The 23,123-nt window shown below is 39.8% G+C and overlaps 2 protein-coding genes across 3 annotated transcripts in view; one reads left to right on the plus strand and one right to left on the minus strand.

Moving 5' to 3' along the window:
* The window catches only part of LOC126852532 (SET and MYND domain-containing protein 4), a 139,264-nt gene that overhangs the window by 59,826 nt on the left and 56,315 nt on the right, over positions 1-23,123 (minus strand). The window lies entirely within an intron of this gene.
* Positions 5,672-23,123, plus strand: part of LOC126852534 (growth factor receptor-bound protein 14-like) — a 293,126-nt gene continuing 275,674 nt past the window's right edge. Inside the window, exon 1 of the mRNA XM_050597430.1 lies at positions 5,672-6,071. The gene's annotated coding sequence lies outside the window, so the exon portion shown is untranslated. The remainder of the gene's footprint in view (positions 6,072-23,123) is intronic.

A 23,123-nucleotide genomic window follows, 5' to 3' on the forward strand; every position in this document is an offset into this window, starting at 1 on the left:
TTATATTAGATATTAGAATAAATATTATTAGAATATTTTATTAGAATAAATTTGGTGCTGATTCTTTATTTATTAATCTTTGATGCCGTGCATCAAAGATTAATAAATAAGCAATAAAATTAAATTTTTGCTATAAATTTTTGAAAACGGATATTCTAAGTAATTAATAGGATAATAAACCTATTTTTAAGAGAGTAAGAAACAGTTTTTTTACCGTGTTTTTTTATTCAAAGTTTATGTTTTTTATTACCCTTTCAATCTCTAATCTGTAGTCAGTCTCACTTTTATTATAAAATCAACATTTTTTTCTGTAAATTTTAACAGATAAATCCTGTAATTAATAATACGGAACCTATCTATTGTGTAAAATTAAAAATATATGCAATTGTATTATTTTTATACTTTTTTCAGTTATTTTAATAATTTAATATTAAGTTCAATTAACATAACAAAAATATATTAAATGAACACATGAATGCGTTAAATATTTAACACAAGAAATTTTAACCGGCTTATCTTTTAACAAAAAAAAAAAAAGAAAAAAAAAACCAAATTTGTCAACAATGAAAATACCAAATATTATAGCGAGAATATTATAACAAAATATTATAATAAACTTTCATCCCCTCCCGGATAACGCGAACGAGAAAAGAGTAAAGAGTAACGGCCGCGGAATGTCATCCATGACGCGATTAGCCGCGAAAATCTTGCCGAATCATCAGGTGGTTCACCGCGCGACCGCGGGCAGGACTGCGCAGTTTGCGCGTGTGTTTGTCGTCGTAAGCCTAATTGTAAGCCGGTTAATTACGGCGTTTATTTGCGTACGCGCCCGTTCGTCCGTCACTCCTGTACCTGGGTGGCATTCGCCAAAGATCGCTAATCGTTCGTTAAATCGGACGCTAAATTTCTACATTAGGACTTTCACCTTCCATTTGGCATGGAGCTTTTTTTGGCCCCTACAGTTACAAGTTACAATATCTTTTTATTATTTATATTTTATTTATATTTTATTATTTATATTTTATTATTTATATTTATATTTATTTATATTTTTATTTTATTTTATTTTATTTTATTTTATATTTTAATTTATATTATTCTATTTAATATTTTAATTGATATTATTCTATTTAATATTTTAACTCTAATATAAAAATTCACCGATAATGATATCGAACATACGATAAACTGTCATCAACTGTCAGCGCGAATTATGCGTCTCTCTCTCTCTCTCTCTCTCACTCTCTTAGTTTCTTAACGAAGTCAATTGAACGCAAAAGGGACTTCACGACTGCATTTTGCATGACAGAAATCTCAGAAAGAGAGCCGTATCGGTTCTCCTCTGCTCGCGCAGATTTAGCGAGATAATTCGATCGATCAATTCCCCCTCCCTCTCCACCTCCCCCCCCCACGACGACGGCGTCCGCGCTTGCATTTCCCCTTCTCCCCTTTCATCCAGCGACCCCGCGTGCCCTTCCCTTTGCTTGCAAAGCGCACGCCGGGCAATCTCATAAAGATGAAAGCGATTTCTCGATGTTGGCGTTTTAATTTAATCCTCTTACGCGCGGAAAACGGCGAGCGAAAAATGTTTTGTGGAATGTCTTCCGGTCTTCCCCCCGTCTCGTTCTCTCTTTATCAAGAGATTTTATGGATACGAGTCCGTTCAACGAGTATCTCTGAATGTTTCCTCGATCCCGGCTATCACATTGTTATTTGCATGTTGCGATATGGAATGTTCTCGGATTGCTTGGCAGAAGATCGCCGGAGGCAAAACTGCTAGCTCGATCTCTTCATATATTTAATACTTTGCCTCGCTGCTGCTTTTTAATCAATCACATAATGTAACACGCGCAGAAGGTAGGCACTAAGGTACGAAGATTAATCCAAGTCATACGAACACTTTTGACGTTAAGCGTTTAACGAGTGCGTCATTTCTTTTATCTGGGGCAGCAGATCCTCGGAGCAATCAAGTCCAAATGCTAGCCTTCCTATCGAAAGTACAATAACGTTGAAAATAATATCCCGAGCCAGACGCATCGCATCAGCCATCTCGAATCGCAAAAATTGTCACTCTAGCCACGATCGGCAGCAACGAAGTTACGCAACTCACTCGTCGACTGAGGTTGAGGTAGCGTTGCGGGATCCGAGTTTCCGTCGACACAGCTGAGGGAAGCTACCTCCTCTTCGTCTCTTTTGGACGCCATAAGGCTGCGAATATCGCTATTATCACCGCGAGTGAAATCGCTAATCCGCTTCTCTCGCGAAGACACACGAATCGGAGGAGCCGCCGTGCGATCTAATTAGTCGACAACGCCGGCGAATCCGTCTCGCTTCGTATCTATCAAGGCAGCCGTCGATCGGAAATGATATTTGCTTATTACTGGCGTTCAAGATAATAAGGCGAAATATACACAAAAGGCGAAATGAACCTTCGGACAAAAATACGAACGTAAACAAAATTATTTGTCTATGAGAAAAATGATTTTTCTTTCGCCGATATTTTATAAGAACACATACGCAGTTGGAAAATTTATGTTTCCTTATGAAAAAATATGCCGGTTAATATTTCTGTGTTAAATATTTAAGACATCCACGTGTCAATTTAATATATTGTTGTTGTATTAATTGACCTCAAATTGAATTATATAAAACAATTAAAAAAAGAGGAGAAATAACATAACAGGCATATTTTTAATTTTATACAATAAATAGATTCCGTATTATTAGTGACAAGACTTATCTGTCATAGAAAAAGATATTGATTTTATTCTATAATAGTGAGAATGACTACATGCTATCAATAACTCCTTTTCCAAGTTAATTTTATCATTAAAAATATGTTAATGTTATACAAAATTTATTTCAAATTATCATCATTTAGCATATCCATATTATGTTAAATTAATAGAAAAAATTGTGCGATCCGTATAGAATTTTATATAAATTTTAAATTATTTGTTTAAGAAGTAAAAGAATGAAATTTAAGATTATATTTTATTAGGAGGATAATTAAATTAAATTTACTTTATTTAATAAAAAATTGAAACATTAATTTTTGAAAAATTGAATAAATTTTAAAATAAATTTATAAAAAAATTAATGACCTTAGGGATAACATTTGGGATATGTTAAAAAGTTAACTGTGTATCATTATCTGCAGATATTTAATTGTTAACATTCAAAAAATATGGATTCAATCGCAAATTTATCAATACATATACTCCATTTCTCGTTCTTTTATTCATTTTACTAAGATGAGTATACAGGGTGTTTCATATCAGGTTAATGAAACTTCAGGGTCTTATAGAAATTAAATTTGGAATAAAAGAGGTCCTAAAACTTAAGTTCGGAAATGCTTCGTTAAAAAGTTATAACTAATAAATTTGAAAAAAATCACGTTTTTCTAATGATTTTTAAAAATAACTTCAAAATCTTTCATTCATTTCAACAAAAAAGTAACAAAATAAATCCAATGGGTAATTAAATGACAAATTAAATTACACCAATGTCATTTAATTCTGATACGAGGACGTTCAAAAGGACATAAACTCAAAATAATGAAAAAAGTAGAAACTTGAAAAAATCCTTCGATGGTCTTCATGTAAGCACTACATTCTTAGTGCAAGCATTGCAAATGTAAACATAAAAATGTTCTTATCAAACTTTGATGGCAACTAATCATTTACAGAGAGTTTATTAGCCATAACTTTTTTTCCGAAGCGTTTCCGGATCTATGTTTATAAGAACTTTTTTTGTTTCATGTTCAATTTCTTAGAAGACCCTGAAGTTTTATTGACCCAACCTGGAACGTCCTATATATTCCGTTTCTTACATTACTCTTTTATTCACTTTACACATTTAAGGCTGAATATATGAGCGAATTGGAATCCATTGAGCGAGTAAAGAGCAAACGAAAATAACGAATGCGAATTCCTTCGTTTTTTCTTCGCTTTCCGTGCCGTAAATTTACATTCGCTATTCATTCACCGTTCATTCGTTCAATGCGTATTTATTATAGATTCGACACATTCTATACCGCAAAACGCTGAGGCAACTGCCCGAACTAATATTATTTGAGCAGGAAATGGAGCCATTACTTTGTAACGCTATATAACCGTCGATTTTCATAGAAATGTGAATTCGCAAAACGACCACGTGGTTTCTTTATTCCAATTGACTCCTGCACTTCAACCGCAACCGAGAGATTTCACTGTGTGTTAATATTTCAAGTTTAGCTCTCGCAATTATCTTAGCGTGTTAAGATACAGAGTCTCTCTCTCTCTCTCTTCCTCTTTTTTTTTTTAAAGTCCCCGAGATAACGGCGATATAAATGTTTCACGATGTCGCCCGCGGAATCTCTCGCTCGCCGCGAAATTTGATTAACGAATCCCCTGAATTTCCTCTCGGAGATGGCGCACCGCCTATCTCAAGTTCCATATGACAGCCCACCGACGAATTATTAATGACGCCGTAGGATTAGCGTCCGTATTTCGCGATTCCCCATGCCTGATCGCTTATATTGAGATTCATTCGTCGCTTCGCGTCGGGCGATACATTCATTTTGCGCGTGTCTTTTTTTTTTCTTTTTTCTTTCTTTTTTCCTTTTAACGGTCTCTGCGGAAGCAGCGTTGGTGGACTAGAGAGATATCCGCGATTCCGATATATGGGAATGGATATAGATATGTATGTATATTCATGCCCGCGTCATTTCGCGTGCATTATAATTCCATCGACGTTATAGGGTACGAAATAAAATTATGAGCCGCGCGCACACGATGCATTCTGAAGGCGCGCGTTATCGATCGGATGCGTTGGCAACTGGCACGCTAATTGCAATTGACGATTAATAATTAACGCATACGTCCATAATCCGCCGCGAAATAATGTATCGCTCTCCCTCTCCCTCTCTCTCTCTATCTTCGCGCTTCGTCGGCAACGGCCGACGGGCGACAAAAAAAATTTACGATAGCCGCGATATTACGCACCGACAACGAAGCCATCGGCGCGGAATAACGCTGCGTCATTTCGGAAAATCACGCACATGCCATTAGGAACCGATACTCGACTGCGATTTCACGAGCAAATCTCATCTCCAACGAAAGATAATGCGATTCTCATGTTTCGCGTAATTTCAACAATTTCGTCCGTTCTTTTTTCTTTTTTTTTTTTTCCTTTCCTTTTTTCCATCTCCTCGCTGCAATGCGTTCCTCTCTCGATTACGCATCCATTTCTTTCGATCTTAAGGCGATTTTAATTTCGAGCGCCCCCTTTCGGCAACATTCGTAGATTCGCGAAAAGAGACGCGCGATGACGCAGCGTTATTTCAACCAAGTGCGTTTTAATCGTCTCGCAGGGAGCGTATCTCGCAAGGTTCTTTTTTGCCGCGATCGCGCAAACGACGGTCGATGATTGATCGACGCTCCCCTCCCCCTCCCCCTCCCCTCCTCGTCCCACCGTCCCACTCCCGCCCGCTCGATCTCGCGCGCAGTCGATGCGCGCGCGAAATCGCGACCGATCGCGATCGGCGACAGGATATTCGCGCGCGCGCACGCACTCGGCGATCTCCCAATCTCCTGCGTGGGCGTACGCGGAACGAGCGCGATGACGGCGGCGACGGCGGCCGGCGGTAGCGGCGTCGGCGGCGGTCGCGCGACGTCAGTCTCGCAGTAGGCGACGCGATCTCGAGCCGTCAGGATCGCGCGGCGGACTCGAAAGCGACGCGGCCCGGGGTCACGCCGTTGGTCTCCGTACAATCAGCGATCTCGGCGAATTAAGAAATCAAAGAGAGAGAGGGGAAAAAAAATTCCACGCGATCGCGAAGTGAGCCTCGACGGTCGAGAGAATGACACGGTTCCGCTGTGACGGGAAACCTCGCGCCTCGCATGATGACAGTCAGCGTGGCCATCATCAGAGTGTAGATTGGGAGATATAAATATTGACGAGAGAGGGGAAGAGAGTGGTGAAGTGTCGTGAATTCGTCGACGGTGGTTCCAGATCGAGGAGAGTAAAGATCTTGGATCGCGCCGGATCGGCGGCCCGTACGAGGGAAAAGGAGAACGAAGGGAGGACGAGTGAGTGTTTTGCTTTGGAGGAGAGAAAAAAAAAAAAAACGTCGTGTAAATCGCGGCTCGCGCCGCGATCGTGCATTTCGCACGGTGACGTAACGCGAGCGCGAAAAACTCCGGCCGGTACGCATCTATTATGTCACACGACGACGACGTTAGAATCTAGAAAGATAGAGAGAGAGAGAGAGAGAGAGAGAGGGCAGGAAAGAGAAAAAGCGAAGAGGGAATCGATGCGATTATATTCGGATCCTGCGGGAAGCAGGAGCCGCGAGTAGTTACGGTCGCTGGAAAGCCGCCGTAGATTCTCTCCCGTCCTCGCGTCTGACTCCGCACGACCTTTTCCACTTTCGACTACTATCTCTCCCCGGACTACTCTCCGGCTCGCCGGGGCATTCATTCTTCCACGGTGATATGCGAGCTCGGCCGTATATCTTGGCGGTTTTCAGGTCGTTAGCCGGTGCCGCGACGGTTCCGGGCGGGTGGGAGGGGTCAGCCGGGGGTGAACGCGCGCGACAGGGTCTCTCTCTCTCTCTCTCTCTCTCTCTCTCTCTCTCTCTCTCTCCGAAACTTTCCGGGTTTTGCTCGGGGACAGAAGCTTCCTCTCGAACGCAGAGCTTAGCCCGATCCCCCTCAGTCTCTCGCTCAGGGCTCGTGTCAACATAACGATAAGTTGGGCTTCCGAGGAATTTAAGTTCGCTCGGAGTTGCAATCGTTCATTTCGTTTGTTCCCTCGCTTCGCTCGATTGTTCGTAAATTACTGGCGGATCGATTCGTTCGAGTCGCAAGAAATCGAATCCGCCCGTCGAGAAGATCGTCGGATGGCTCTCGAGATCGCCGCATTTGCATTCGCGTTATTCTCGCGAAAATCTCTTTTACAAGTTCGAGCGCTCTCTCTCTCTCTCTCGCGTTCCATAATATCGAAGCGCATAACTGAAATCGCACAAGTCACAGTCCCGGCCTTTGATACGCTTCGTGATTTAAGAATGGGATCGCTCTCGCGCTCTCTTCCCTCGACGATCGCCTCGAGAGAGCCAACGCCGTCGCGGCTGTTTGTAAACAGCATCGATCGAACGACGACGGACGGTTGCCCGATTTAAACGGATCAGCGGCTAATCAGACCGTTGACGCTCCCTCGCTAAACGTTATCTCAATTTTTTTTGTTTTCACCTCGCGCTTAACGTTCCTCTCCCTTTCTCCCGCAAATCGTCCATTAATCGCGCGATCGCGGTTTTTCTTCTCTCTATCCGCCCTCGCCCCCCTCCGCCGCCCTTCTTCATCCATCCCCGACCGCGATTTATTTATCTATCGGCTTACTCGGAGGTTGTTTCGAGTGCCAAAATTCGTATGAATTGTTTTTTTTTTTTCAAGCTTCGAACATCTCTTTAAATACCGTAAGTTCTTTACCGGGCGCGAAACTAATTGCCGCAGCCAAGAATATACAGGGTGTCTTAGAATTAGATCGACAAACTTCAGGTGGTTAGAAAGAATATCGAAAGAAGTCAGTTTCGCCAATAAACAAGGGAAGAAAACATTCCCTAACATTTCCCTAACATTGGCCTAATCTAACCTAACGAGAGATCCTCGCGATTTCGAAAATTCTGATTTTGATAAAATTTTACACACATAGTAGAGAGGGAAAGGGGATAAAGAGATGAATTTAGAGATTTCCAGCCCAAAAACGATTTTAAGGAATGAAATCATCCCTTATACGTAGAGTGGCTTTTTGCTTTTTTTCGATGTATCTCGAAAATTATTCGAAATATCAAAAAATGTTTTATACAAAAGTTTTATGATAAAAACACCTCTATTTAATCACGTTAATAAAATTTAAAAAAAAATAATTTTTTTCGTAGATTTTTGGCCTTGTTAATCTTTGATTATTTAGTACCAAAAAAATGGCTCATTTGCGGACACGATTTTATTGATAAAATCGGCTTGTTTTGGTGTCCTTTATAACCACCTGAAGTTTGTCGGTCTAATTCTCATCCTGCATAAGCACATATAATAATTATATATTAATTTCATAAAATATTTCAATAAAGAAAAAGAAAATAATTTTCTCTTTCCTCTCCTTCTCCTATGTCAATGAATCCTGTAAAATTTTTATGACATTTGATCATAATTTTCCAAGTAACGTATGGCGTATGGTTTTGTGTGTGCTGATTAAGCTAAGTTGCCGAGATCTTTCTCGCAAGCGCGCCGCAAGAAATCACGAGGTTAAACTATCTGATAATTCGTTGAGAGTTCATCCTATCGATCGTCGAAAGTTTTCCGCGGAATCGGCCGAAAATCAGGGAAGCTTTTAACTTTTTAGATCTGGCGGAATAGCAGCTGCTTGGCTAATGGCGTCAAATCCCCACGAGTGTATCAACAATAGTCGGAGAATTTAATAGACGCGAGGTTTCATCATAACATGTCACTGAGAGATCGTGCGTTCAATAAAATCATCGACATCAACGTCAAATTTATATAGTTTTCGCAACATTAAGGGCAAAGTGTTTTAATACGATATTGATCTTGTGTAAAGCGCAGAAGAATTGAATGAAAAGCATGCCTCTGTCAGGTTTCTCAATTTTATTATAATTTTACGATATTATTATCATTTTTGCAATATCATTACACAATGAGATTGCCCAAATGCATTTTGTCTAATTATGTTTCACTTAATTTTTTCCTGTTTACATTTTTAATAATAAATTTATTATTTTCTGCATAAAACAAAATTCACTCTCTAAAAAGATGCCAGGTATTTTAAATTATCTAGGTTAAATTGCTAGAATATAAGAAATAAATTTCATGTATAATTTTTTTGTTTTTAAAGCAAAAAATGCGAAAAATTAGCAAACTAATTACATATATAATTAATTAAGTTCTGATAATTCCACTTAACTTCAATATACCTAAAAATGACGTCGATCTCGATTGTCGTTTCGCTTTCAAAAGGATCGTTTCCCCAAACACGTGACAAACACGCTATATTCGCAAACTCGGCCTACGCTGGATGCGCATACATATATCGGTCCCCCTTTCCCCCGCCACCCCTCCCTCCTCACGGTCGAATGCCAAGAGGGATCTTGCCGGGATTTTACGAGCACAAAACCGCCCTCGTCGCCCGAGAACGGTGGAAGCGCTTATTCCGTGAACGACGATTTCCGGTGCGGCTATTATACGACGTGCGAGATCCCGCACGTCACCTCGAACATGACGCGAATATTGTTCATTCATCCTACCTAATTTGCCAAATTACTCGCGCCCACGAGAAAGGCACGCACATTAGCGACTTGGGCACGAATGGATGTAGGCGACCGAGCCTAATGCGGAATGGGTGCACCGCGTGTCACACGAAGGACGACGCGATTAAATTATGGGGGCCATAAATCGTCCGAGATTAATTTTCGATGATGCCACGGGAGCAGGATTTTCCCGCTAATTTTCCCGTCAATTCGAGATTTTTTTAAGGAACCATTATGTTTATTCTACAGACATATTGTCTTGTCTCTCGATTTTGTACGATTCCGATTCGAGATAATTATACATGGCATATATATGTAGAAATTTCCAGTCCAAAAACGATTTTAAGGAATGAAATCACCCCTTATACGTAGAGTGGCCTTTTGCTTTTTTCGATATATCTCGAAAATTATTCGAAATATCAAAAAATGTTTTATACAAAAGTTTTATGATAAAAACACTTCTATTTAATCACGTTAATAAAATTAAAAAAAAAAATTTTTTTCGAAGATTTTTGGCCTTGTTAATCTTTGATTATCTAGTACCAAAATGGCTCATTTGCGGACGCGATATATATATATATTTCTTAATATTCCTTTGATACATATATTATATCAAATATATATAATTATATATATAATTTATGTGTGTAATGTTGTTGTGCATATTTGAAAAATCGCTCAGAGAGATTTGTTCACGATTTAAAATCAGTAGGATATTTTATATATATTTTGCATCCCACTACTAGTTGGAAAATTTATATTTTCTTGTTAAAAAATAGGCCGGTTAAAATTGTTGAGTTAAATATTTATAATACATTCATGTATTAATTTAACATATTGCTGTTGTGTTCATTGGACTCAAATGTTGAATTATTAATTATTATAAAACAATTGAAAAAAGTGTAAAAATTAAAACAATGTGCATATATTGTTTATATTACACAATATATATGTTCCGTATTATTAGTGACAGGATTTATCAGTCAAAATTTATAGAAAAAAAATGTTGATTTAATTCTGTAATAGAATAATTAACAGATTCGTTAATAATCTTTTTTCCAAATAATTTTACCGTTAAAAATATATTGATTAAAATTTTTATTTCAAATTACTATGAAGCTTGCATTCATTTTGCACTGAAATATTAACATCCTATTAGTGTCATCATAAATTTTATGTCGATCGTTTGGAACATGTGATATGTAATGTCAAATTTAAATAAAGTTTTCCAACTGTGTATGTCCTTGTGTAAAATACTTTATTATTAAAAGTTGCGTATATATAACTCTATTTACATCTATCAAACATAAATTAAGTTCAATTCTAAATATACGGAATAGTTGCTATAATAATTCGGATCAATAAATCGGCGTGTAACAGACCGTGAATCTCGACGATGAGATGACGAGATAATCAAGGATACAAGGAACAAAGGATCGTCGGCAAGCGCATGCTAATGCGTTTTCCGACGTTTCCGCCGTGGAGCTCTCGGTGAGCTTTGCGTGCGTTCAAGTAACTTTGCGTTAATAATCTGTCGGATTCGCAAAATGCGCCGCGATAATGGCCACTCGTTTCTCACTTCCCCGTCATCGAAGCCTCTCTCTCTCTCTCTTTCCTTCTCTGCTCTCTAGTTTTCGCCGTCCGACGTATCTCGTTCGAGAAAATCTCGCCCCCAAATTATATCATCCGCGCGCCTCGTTTATCTCGCACCTACCGACATTTCTTTCCGCTGCCAGGTTTAATTTTCTTAGCGCAAGACGTACGAACGATGAAAAATAGACGAGGGAACTTTCGAAGCTGTCAAGGAGATATATGAAGCGCGGAGGATGACGCGATGTCATTATTAATTTATACGCGTTTACGATGTCAAAATCTGAGGCGGGAAAAAAAAACTTCAGCTTTAACTGTATGTGTGTGAGAGACATGTCTTGCAAACTATCTTATATATATATGTATATAAAATGAAATTTAAAAATTCTAAAAAAATGAAATTTAAAAATTGTAAAAAAAAAAAAAATTTAAGTGAAAAAATGAAATTAAAAAATTTCCCTTTTTCACAGAATAATTATGCAATTCACATCCACTATAATATATTTCAAAAAATTTAAATCTACTTATAATTAAATTGCGTACTTATAATTAAATTATATAATATATATATATATATATATATATATATATATATATATATATATATATTTCTTTCTATTTTTAACGCTCTACTCGTTGCAACAAATGATCGCAATGGGCTGAATGACCATGCCATGTTAAAAGAAAAGAAAATAAAATACTATAAATACTATTAATTAGAAATAAAAATTTGATTTCTATCGTTAAATCGTTAAAAATAAAAATATTGATTCAAATATATAAAAAAATTATTTTAAAAGTCATTTATTCAACTGTAATTTTGCATCGCAATAACATAATAACTTTTCCGATATCTCATTACTTCAAGAACTTAAATCGTGAATCTTTACATTAATTTTTCAAGCATCTCTTTGTTTATTTTAATCTGCTTTAATGCATCGCGTAATAGCGAGCATCGTGTGCGCAATTAAAAATATCGTGGATAGAAATGAAGCCAAGTTTGATATGTATTTATGAATTTTATCGATTCAATCAGAAATCATACATGTATGCGTTTAACAGCATTGTAAAACCATCATATATTTAAATAAGAGACAAATGTGTGTAGCAAATGATAAAATGTAATCGAAAATTATTAAAAATATATTCGAATCTTTTATGGATATATCTCTAAATATAATACATTTAATTATAAGTAGATTTAAATTTTTTGAAATATATTATAGTGGATGTGAATTGCATAATTATTCTGTGAAGAAGGGAAATTTTTTAATCTCATTTTTTCAATTAAATTTTTTTTTTACAATTTTTAAATTTCAATTTTTTTAATTAAATTTTTTCACAATTTTCAAATTTTCATTTTTTTAGAATTTTTAAATTTCATTTTTTCAATTAAAAAGAATTTTTTTTAAGAGAATTTTTAAAATAAAATATCTTCTCATATTCAATTTACATATTCTATGTTAAAGTGCACACTAGATTATAAGCACTGTAAAAAGAATAATAAATAAATAAATGGTCTATATCAAGATCCGCTCAACGGCGTCTTAATCAAGTGCACCCAATTAATATTTAAAGCCGATTTTATCAAAAACAAAATCCCATATGAAAAAAAATGTCATCCTACAATTTCGACTTATTTTTTTCATAAAGAATCAGCCTCTTGCTGGTTGTACCGTGAATTATGGACCATCCTATACACACCAGAATTTTGATTCCACTCATCTGTCACGTTCTGAAGTACTCGTATAAGAGTTTAAAATGTAAAAAAATTTCGATTACATTTCGACGCTATTATATTTCTAAATTCCTACAATACCGGGGGCGGGGCGGGGGCAGCTGAAAGACGCCGAGTGAGTTATCAGTACTACTCAATCCCATCTGCAATCGCGAGAGGAAGACTGCTGGGGCAACAACAGCAGCAGCGCTGGAAACGTCTGGGGGCAAATTTGTACTTGTTGTCTATCCAGCCAGCAGTTTTTGAGTAATCGCTCTCGCTCCCCTTCGTCGTCTGCCGAAACGTCGTCCCTGACCCCTCTCCCTCCCCGCCCGCCATCCCCCGCGGCACCGTCGTCGGTCATCACCCTTTTGCGCACGACCTATCCCGGGGCATTCTTTACTCTCCCATCAACGCGGCGCCCGTCGCACCGACGTCGCCGTCGTCGTCGCTCCAGGCTCGTCCCTGTGTAGCAGCGTCGCAGGCGTACACGCAGGCACTCCCGGAATCTTGTTCGTACATTTATTTTATCCCCCTCGACATTCCCTCCCTCCCCCCCCGCCCTTCCACCCCATCTTTCACGCTCTCTCTCTCTCCCTCTCTTTTCTTTCTTCTCCCCGCTCCCCCCCCCCATCACCTCACTTCCGCCGCTCTTCGATTCGCTGTCGCAGTCGGAGTGGCATGGAACGGCGGGAAATAAATGGCCCCTAATGGATTTCTTAGACGTGCGCGCGCGCGCGCGTCTTCAGAACTCAGGTGCAGCCAGGAGTGTAGTAGCCCCGGCCCTCGAAAGTACCGGCGGAACTCTAAATTACAGGAATCGTTGGCTCTCATCTCGCCCTCTCTCTCTCTCTCTCTCGCTCTCTTTCTCTCCAGCGTTTGGCAGATCACAGCTGCGCGACCTTATCGGCGCCGATGAAAACTTTTCGTCGTCGTCTTCTCTCCTTATTTCCTAAAGTCGAGGGGGCGGGGGAGGGGAGGAGGGGTGCGCGTTCGCGACCAACTTCTCGTCTCTTTGCCAATAATCCGGGCGACATAGTCGCAGTGACCTCGACCGCACGAGCGCGGTGGTCTCGCTCTGTCTGTCTCTCTCTCTCTCTCTCTCTGTCTCTCTCTCTCTCTCTCTCTCTCTCTCTCTCTCTCTCTCTCTCTCTCTCTCTCTCTCGGCTCGCGTTCTCGCATCCGCGTGGTGATTTTTCAAGCTGTCTCGCACGCTCCGCGAATCACCGACTGCTACACGTAAAGTGTAATTTTATTTGCCAGATTTATCCCGGATCTCTTTCGACATCCGTTTCCAGTTATCGTTGCGTAACGGCGGTGGCAGGTGGGAGGAGCGCGAGACATCTGTTGTTGCGTATTTTCGGTCCATAAAATTAGATATATAATGCCGCACATTACGTCACGCTTACATCACATTTCGCGAACTTTATACGCGCGTCGCGCATAATATTAATGCAAAATTATATCGATCATCGTACGTTTGCGTATTTGGGATCTTTTATGGTTTCACGAGAGAGGAGATCGCGAGGCGGCACGAACTAACTGTGCGAGTTTCGAAAAGTTTGGAAAATGTCAGGGCAACGTCGCGTTCGACGAACTTTATTTTTCATCAATTTAGAAGAAGCGGCATAATAACTTGACTCGTCGTAATGGCGCGGAAATAAATGGTCTGGTTTGCGGAGAGCATGATAAAAGTGAAAATCGTGGGGATTTCCCTGGATAATCGCGCGCCGAAAGCTCGTCTCCCCTTTCACGGGCACGGAAAGTTTTCCTTCTTTGTCAATAATCTCGATGGATTTCCAACGACACCCGAGAATCTCTTATTTCCTCGCCATTGAAGCTCTCGCCAGGCTGCTCTGCCCTTTTGGTAAAGAGCGCGTTTCGCATTCTCGCGCATACGCAAATTTCGCTTGTAAATTTTATCTCTCCTTCTCTCGCAACGGCGTTTCATTTATCGCGGCGAAACATCGACGATGAATAATTTCCCGACGAAAACGTCAGCGATGCGATGCGCGCGAATTCGCAAAGAAGAAATTACGAATAAAATGACCGAGCCGTGATTTTGCCGGCGCGTAATCGTATTAAGGAAACATAGCATAGATCGTCTACTCGAATCTTGTAAAAAGATTTTCCCTGAAAATTCCCTGATCTTGCAAGTGTTCGTGTTCAAAATTCCAGACAATGCAAGTATTTTGAAGATCTTTTGGTTTGCAATTTTTTAAAATAAATTTTTTTTTTATGGCGCGCGCTTTCCAATGCTTTTCACTCATACGAAGAAAAAACATAAACATTCAAATGCTAGATTTATTAAAATAATTTATTAAAAAAGAAATTAAATAGCTTTTGTTAAGATAAACATTTTTTGATTGCATAACATTTTTATTTATCACTAAAACTTAAAATAAGCTAAAGAATATGTACTGCATATTCAATTTTGTTAAGACATTGAATATATGTAAACAGAAAGATAAATCTATTTACTTTTTATTTATTTTAAATATATATAATCTACAATTTGGCTTATCAGCTGATTGCAGATTGCTTACGTATAAGAACAAAATTATTAAAGAGAGAATTTTTTTTTAAATTCCCTGAATCTTAAAATTCCACGAGAATTTCTCTGATTTTTCCAAGTACAAAAAAAAATCCCCTAGACCTCCGGGTTTTCCACGTTTTTCAGAGAATAAATACTCTAGTACAATACTGATCATTAATTTATAAACGCTCATGTTAATTGCCAGAGAGATCTAAGTTTGTGCGACTTAAAGTTGAAGAAAAATTTTACTCAAATATTTACCCCTCCCCCCCCCTCCCCTTCCCTTCTCCTGCCTCGCAAGTCGATTTAAATGACAAATAATTTTTTCAAAATAAATTCATTCAGTGAATCATATTCTAAATTATTAATTATTATTATAGGGAAAATAAATTTTTATCTGTTCAACGAAAATTCAGTCTCTCTTTTCCTCTCTACTTTTCGCATTGCGACGTAACAGGAACAGCGTGTATTAAGGATGTATGTGACATATATCGAAATATTAACAAAAGCATTAAAATTTCAAAGATTGTTCTACTATTTCTTCTAAATATTTGTGCAAAAATTAAGCACAATTCTCTTAATGGTTTGGAAGTTATTTAAATTTAAAGTTACTATTGATTCTTATGGAAAATCGCCTATTGTAGCACTTATTGACAAATTTGACAAAGAAAAAATATTACGAATGAAATAAAAATTTTCTCGTATATTAAGGAAATTCTAATAAATATTTGTGCAAAACTTGATTTAGATCCACTAATTCGTTTAAAAGTTATTTACTAAAAATTGTAGAAAATTATTATCTGTCTCTTTTTCTCTTTCTGCAAATTACTCGTTTTTCATCGTTTTTCGCAGTTGATTTCAGAGAATATTCACGATCGAAAGTTTTTGCCATAAATTAGGAAAAATATTAATTAAAACTATTTTCTTTTACGAAGACGTCAAAATCCATATTATTTTGCGATACTTAAATTTTTTTCATAACCCAAATCTATTTTTTTAATTTCTCAAACAGTATAAACGTAAGAGACATGTTTTCTTTTTAATTTTGACAATTTTTTCCTTCTATTGTACATCCTTAATCTCACGAGGATCCCATTTAGGGGTTACGAATCTCGCTCTCACAATACCGCCGCAAAATCGTTCTAATCCCCTCCCGGACCGGATATCGGTTTTAACGATCGTTTTGCGGATCCTATTCCTATACAAGATTGCCCGGGATCTTCTTCTCCGTACCGAGAGCTCCATAATTGAGAGAACGAGCCGCCTTAGCGATGCTAATTCCGCGAGATGCTAACAAAACAATTTAGCGCGTCTCATACATAAATCATCGTCGGCGGATAAAAGTTTTCCCGGGGTGGCCGGGATCTGTCGAGCAAAGGCGACAGGGCGGGGGCGGCTTGAAAGGACCCGGGTCGACCGGTCCTTCGATGTACCTTCTTCGCCGTCGTCATTTTCGCCGAGAAAGAAGAAGAGTTGAAGCGCCTTTTCCAAGCCCGGTACCTTCAGCCCCTTGCTGACACTCTAAATCTCGTTTGGAAATCTCGCTTCTTCGATAATCCATTCCCGGGAACGCGCCGTTCATCCCCCCCTCTCCCCCCCGCCCCGGCTTTCCGCCCCCGCGCTCTACGCCACCGTCGCAGCGCGACGCTTCTCCGGTTGCATAGAGAATAATAAATGCGTCTTAATGACGCGAAGCCGAGAGACCAGCCAGCGAGACGCGACGGTATAAGATATGAATCCTCTCGATACGCGTAGGCGGAAATTGTTCAGTTCTAGGTGGAAGGGACTTGAAATTGAACGACGTCGAAGAGCGACGCGACACGATAAATGAAGCTCCTTCTCATCATCGGAGATAATCGGAACGGTTGAGAAAGTCACCCCCTCGTCTTTGTCGAATTAAAGTTGAAAGCATCCGCTCGTCTACGTTAAGCAAGGCAGTTTTGCAAGCACGTATCGATTGGCGTTAAACTTCAACGCGAGCATCTAAACGCGAAATAAATAAATAAATAAGTAAACAAATATAAAATAGGGATGAAAAGTAATTAAGGGAACGCTGCGAGTGTGTTCTGTGTTCCATTTATTCCACGCAAATGTCTCGTGTAGAAGATGAAAGTGTTTTTTTTTTTTTTCCCGCCGTTATTCAAATAAATCACGCAAAGAGGAAGAAAGACAGACAGCGAGCGAAAGGTTCGCGCGTGTGGAAAAAAGAAAGAAGGAAACCAAATGTCAAAAATCCCGAATGCGTCAGCGTCATATGTTTAAACGTCATCCATTCATGTCCCCGCACATAAAGATCGAAATTATCGCTTCGCTTAAGTAACCAGGCAGTATTTTATCCGAGAGACGATGGAGGGAGGAAGGTGAAAAGGCACGTATCCCACCATCCCCCCCAACTCCGGAAACATCCGGAACAACGGACGTGTGTTAGCGGCGTTCGAGGGGGTGGAGGGGGAGGGGAGGGGAGGGGGGGAGGAAGAGTCCCCCTCCCCACCTCCCGCTCCCGCCGAGCATTCTTCGCGCTGCGAAAACTCGACCTTCGAGCTGGCGCCGTCACGAATGACGAAAGTTTCCGCCGCTACGTGACGAGAGCATTTTCCCTTCCGCCCCCTCCCACCTTTTCCTTTCCCTCCTCCCCCCTCCCCCTCCCTCTCCCTCTCCTCATCCTTCCCTTCCCCCGCCGAACGACGAACGACGTTGGAATAATGCGAAAAAAAAAGCGGGGGGGAAAAAAAAAAACCTGTAAACTGAAGTAACTCGCTGGAAGTCGTTCGATCGATCGTATTGTGTCTCTCACCGCATGATCGCCCCCCTCCCTCTCCCCCTCCCCCCTCCTCTTCCTCCGTAAGGGGGTACACTCGAAAGTTTCTTCGTCGAGGTTTCGCGATGGGGTAGTTTCTGATACGGCATCGCCATACCTCCCTTCTTCCCTCTCTCTCTCTCTCCCCCCTCTCTCTCTCTCTATCGTTTTCTCTCGTCGCTTGTTCCATCCACCGCCGCCCGTCACCCGCCATATCCTTTTGGTCGCGCTAATGTTATTCGGGCTGTGTTCTCGGCATAAAGTGTTATCCTCTCGAGGGGTGTTTCCTCCTCCTCGCTTCCTCCTCTCGCCGATGGTGGTGGTTTTATATAATTTTTTTTTTTTTTTATTGGCCGTACGCGCGCGTACGCTCCGTACGACCGAAACACGCATCCGGAAAATTCGCGCGAAAATATTCGTCGACGTAGCCGCTTTAATTTACATTTCTGCGACCGGACACAAGCCCACGATGAGGGGTAGGGGGTAGGGGGAGAGGAGTGGACGTAATACCGCTCGCTCCGAGATTTTTATTCCCTCCCCACCGAAATGGCAGCGGCGGATCGTGAAACGGAGGTTTGTTTAATGAAACAAAAGCTGAGAGGTGTGTCGCGGATGGAATAACACCCGTACGTGTACAGAGTCCACCTCCCCTTGCTTTTTAAGCTTCGCGAAAAAATCGCCCCTACCGCGCCTATTCGCGTTATCGATAGTATCAATGTATTCTTCGTTCAGGTCTGTTTTTTGTCACGACGATTCCTCTCTTCCTCCGCGACCGCGAGATGTCGATTCGCGAGCTTTTATTCTCGCGGCTCGCGTGAAACCCGTCCGTCCTCCTTTCCTCCTTCCTTCCTCGCGCACTTCGCTTCCGTCGAGCGGCGGCGCACGAAGGGGGGGGAACGATGGGGAGAGCAGGGTCGATTTTCATCGCGACACGATGATGAATGCCGTAACGTCCGCCTCGGGGCGAAAAACAGCACGGTTTGTAGTGCCGCGCGCGCGCGCGCGCGTCATATATATGGCGTACACCCTATAACACGTACAGGATTGCCCAAAAGCTCGGGGGTTACGAGATTTCGCCCTCTCTCTCTCTCTCTTTCTCTCGCGGCGCTTTTCACGGGAAAGCGCGGGAGAACGTCGGATTTATTCGCGCTCCATTTCGTGCGATTTTCTTCGCGTAAATCTGCGTTGCCGACAACGCTCGCAACGCAACACACATGCTCCCCGGTTTCCTCGACGGCGGAATTTGCATGCGTTTCTTCCGGGAGGCGCGGTGGCACGTCGGATACTTCGGGGAGAAAATAAATCTCGCCTCCTCCTGCCCGTTATCTCTCCTCCTCCTCCTCTCGTCTATCGATGGCAAATGTCAAGGGATGCGAAGGAGCGATAATTCGAAAAAATTTCCTCGCCGCGTCTTTTCTTCTCCCCTCTCCTCCTCCGCGTGTAGCTCGTAAATCTTCTCATTATTCGTTTCCATCGACGGCGGTGGGCGCTGAGGGATCCGCGCGCGCGCGCGCGTCCATCGTTCAAGATTAAAGTGAAAAATCACGCCTCGCGCGCGGATAACGGGTAATGGGATATTTATACGAGGGAGAGAGAGAGAGAGAGAGAGAGAGAGAGACTCACGTTACGTGTAATATTTTTCACGTCGCGTAACACGTTTACCTGCGGCGTACCTACGTCGATCCTCGGACGGAGGAGGCCGCTTCGTGTACTCTATCTTTATGACGTCTATTCGCGGTGCATTCTCTTACAGAATAATGGGGGTAAAACAAAAAAGCCATCGCGAAGCGATTAATTTCACTTTCTACAGCTTCCTACTCGTTTCAATGAGAGCGGCGCTTGTCGTTCGTTGTGCGACCGCCTTAACGGAGCACCGAATCCGCGGGTGGTGGATGACAGAGAAGAATGGGAGGGGAGTCTCGACCTTATCCAGGCTCGTTCCAATTTTGGCGGAGTCCTCCCGATGCCACGACGAATGCCGACGATTCTTTAAAGGAATGTGCGCCCCGGCGAGACGCCGGGATTTACGATAATGCGCGGGAATCGGGGGATCTTAACGCGCGAGGGAGAGAAAGACGTGGTGGTAGCAGGACGATTGTCCTTTATCGCGACGCGCGCAACGGGAAGGCGACGATAATTTCCCGCAATGTCTTAATTCCCTCTCTCGTCGCGACCCTCGCGACGTGACATGGCACTGCTCGTTGCCGCGATTTTTACATTCTCGTCTTACGTTTCCGTAGAAATCAAGGATGTTAAGCTTTCTTCTTCGAAATAAGCGATGAATAAGAAAGTAATTTTTATTTGATTATTTATTCGTGGCAATATTTTATTTGGAAAACTTAAAATCTCCATCTTTATTCAAAAATTCTAGGATCTTCCAGGTGCTTTTCAAAATTTCAGATAAAGAGAATATTTTTTGGCGCAATTTTCTAAAATTAGTTTTTTTTATTGTACGCATTTTCTAATGCTTTTCGTACAAAGGGAAAACAGAAAACCACTTAAGTCTATTCAAATCGTGCAAAAAAGTTTCCTGAAAATTCTCTGGATTTTACAGGTACTTTTGTTCAAAAAATTCCAGATAAACAGAATATTTTAAAGATCTTTTGATGCAATTTTCTAAAATGAGTTTTTTTTTCAATAAAAAGAAAACCTGTTTCTAATTTTCACTCACACAAAGGAACAATAAATAGCTATTTAAGTTTCAAATCATAGATTTACAATCATACATGTAAAAAAAATTAAATAACTTTTGTTAAGATAACGTGAACATTTTTTACTTGCATAACACTTTTACTATTTATCACTGAAAATTAAAATAAAAAACAATGTTTTGCATATTCAATATTTTATGAAGACATTGATAAACAGAGATAAATATATATTTGGCCCATTACAGATTGTTCACAGAATAAGAACAAAATGAAAGAGAGAATTTTTAAAAAAATTCCCCAATAAAATTCCATGACAATTCTCTGATTTTTCTAGATTAAAAAAAAAGAAAAAAAGATCAAAAACATTCCCTGAGCATTCCAGGTTTTTCCAGGCAGTAGACACCCTGCACGTAAAGTATTAAATTCAAATACATAGTAAATAAATAGTCACTAAAGACAAATCGTTTACGTAAAGACAACTCTGTGCATCTTGTTATTCCATTGCCATTTGAAAAGACTAGAGTATACTTGCAGTTTAAATTGTACAAAAAAAACCAACTATTCATAAAATACCGTTCCTTGAAAAACTTACCTCGCTAAACAACAACGAGCTAAATAACAAGAGCATTATTGACCCTATTCGCACGACCCGGTATATCTATCGCGTCCCAGAAAAACAAGCCGGCAGCGAGAGAGCGCCTGCAATTTCTCGAAATGCGTTTCCTTTTATTCAAGCGGGATGTATTCGTATACATGGAGAGCCGTCAGTTGCCGTGGAGATTGACGCGCGGCGGGATGGAACGGCGATTTACGGTAAAGCAGCTGCACCGCAGCTTCAATGGACTCCCGGGGCGAGAGCGAGACTTGATTCGAAAGAAGGTGTAACGCGCGGAGAGAGTAGTCGCCACTCGGTACATCGGCGCGTCGAGCACAGATATCCGAAATGGTAATGACATTTAAATGCCATTCATAAACGTGAGCGCGCTATCGCGAGAGGAGCGGCAGGAATTTTCATTTCGACCGGCAAAACGAGACGCAGCTGCGGCCGAGTGGATTTCGTTAGCATCGCTAAAAGGACGGAAGTGCCCGCGATATACTACAAACCGGTCAATCCGGCAAATTCGAATCTTCGAATGTGCCTTTTTGCAGAGCCTTTTATCGTCGAAGAGTTACGAGACGCGATTCAGTCAACATGCGGCATTTCGTTTAATTGCGTTCGCGAGATAAAAATGAGAATTTTATTATTCGTTAAGGATACGTTATTCAGATGTACGAATCTCTTCGGGGTCGAGTCTCAATCAAAGTGTTTACTTAAAGCTTTTAAAAAAATTTCCTCAGCTTTCCCAGGTATTTTTATTCAAAATTTCAGGCAAAGAGAATATTTTAAAGATCTTTTGGTGCAATTTTCTAAAATAAGTTTTTTTTTTTTTTTTAATGCTTTTCACTCGAAAAGAAAAACAGAGAGCTACTTAAACTTCAAATGCTAGATTTACAAATGTACTGGGGAAAAAAAAAAAAAGCTTCCATTAAGATAAAATTTTTATCTTGCATAACATTTTCAAGATGTTTTAGTGCAATTTCCTAAATAAGTTTTTATGATACGCATTTTTTTTAATGCTTTTCACTCGAAAAGAAAAACCAAAAATTCCTTAAATTTCAAATGATGAATTTACAAATATACTGAAAAAAAAATTGAACAGCTTTCATTAATGTAAAAATTTTTATCTTGCATAACATATTAATTTTTTATTACTATAATAAAAAGAAAAAGTTGCATATTTAATATTTTGTTAAACATTGAATATACGAAAAGGTCAAGTAAATGACATTTCAGGGTCTCATAGACAATTGAATTTAGCACCAAAAAATTTTGATAAATATAGATCCAGAAACGTTTTGGTAAAAAGTCATAGCAAATAAACTTCGAAAACTCACGTCTTTTTGATGAGTTTTAAAAATAACTTTAAAAGCTTTCATTCATTTGTAAAAAATAACAAAATAAATATGATAGATAATTAAATAACAGAAATCTAAATTACATCAATTTCATTTAATTCTGATAAAGCGTTCAAAAGAAAATAAATTCAAAACAACAAAAAAAGCAGAAACTTGAAAAAAGAAATCGTCCGATGGTATTTGTGTAAACATTGCATTATATTTGTAGTGCAAACATTGCAAACATAAAAATATTCCTATTAAATTTTGATTATAACAAATTATTTGCAGAGAATTTATTAGCTATAATTTTTTTAACAAAGTGTTTCTGGATTTATGTTTATAAATATAGAACCTTTTTTATTCCAAATTCAATTTCCTATAAGACCCTGAAATTTCATTAATCTGACTTGGATAGATATATTTATAACATATTTTGATAGATTGCTGACAATATAAGAGCAAAATTATTGAAAAGAGAGAATTTAAAAAAAAATTTTCCGCGTCCCAATAAATTCCATGACAATTTCCTGATTTTTCCAGATAATTCGCCGAGAATTCCACTGAATTTTCCATATTTCTCCAGAAAGTAGACACCC

The sequence above is a fragment of the Cataglyphis hispanica genome, chromosome 10, assembly GCF_021464435.1.
Source record: "Cataglyphis hispanica isolate Lineage 1 chromosome 10, ULB_Chis1_1.0, whole genome shotgun sequence".
NCBI lineage: Eukaryota > Metazoa > Arthropoda > Insecta > Hymenoptera > Formicidae > Cataglyphis > Cataglyphis hispanica.